This window comes from Bison bison, unplaced genomic scaffold (assembly GCF_000754665.1).
Source record: "Bison bison bison isolate TAMUID 2011002044 unplaced genomic scaffold, Bison_UMD1.0 scf7180017864162, whole genome shotgun sequence".
Classification (NCBI taxonomy): Eukaryota; Metazoa; Chordata; class Mammalia; order Artiodactyla; family Bovidae; genus Bison; species Bison bison.
Window position 1 is genome coordinate 4,608,539 of NW_011494734.1, and position 780 is coordinate 4,609,318.

Consider the following 780-nt stretch of genomic DNA (forward strand, 5'->3'; position numbering starts at 1 on the left):
GGATTCCTGCCCACAGTAGTAGATATAATGGTCATCTGAGTTAAATTCACCCATTCCAGTCCACTTTAGTTCGCTGATTCCTAGAATGCCAACGTTCACTCTTGCCATCTCCTGTTTGACCACTTCCAATTTGCCTTGATTCATAGACCTGACATTCCAGGTTCCTGTGCAATACTGCTCTTTACAGCATCGGACCTTGCTTCTATCACCAGTCACATCCACAACTGGGTATTGTTTTTGCTTTGGCTCCATCCCTTCATTCTTTCTGGAGTTATTTCTCCACTGATCTCCAGCATATTGGGCACCTACCAACCCGGGGAGTTCCCCTTTCAGTGTCCTATCATTTTGCCTGTTCATACTGTTCATGGTGTCCTCAAGGCAAGAATACTGAAGTGGTTTGCTTAATCAGTGACTGCCTCGTTATCTTCCTACATCTTAGGAGAAAAAAATTCTTTCTTATAAAAAATAAAAACTGAACCAGTTACCTCTATATTTCTAAGTCTAAAATTCTATGATTCTAGGGAATTCTAGATTTTGTGTGATGATAGCATAAGCTGTTAGGTAGAGTAATCCTAAGATCCTACTTAGAAAATGCCACATTTTTCCTACTGCTGGGAGTAGAATGCTTAACCAATATTTTTTCTGTGTGGCATTCTGACAGCCTTAGGTGCCTGCAGTATTTCAGCAGAGACAAGATTAGATTAACTATTGTTAAAATTCTTTATAAGGAAGTGGAGGAGGTCCAAGACTTGATTTACAATCTGATTTCCTTGGCAAAAA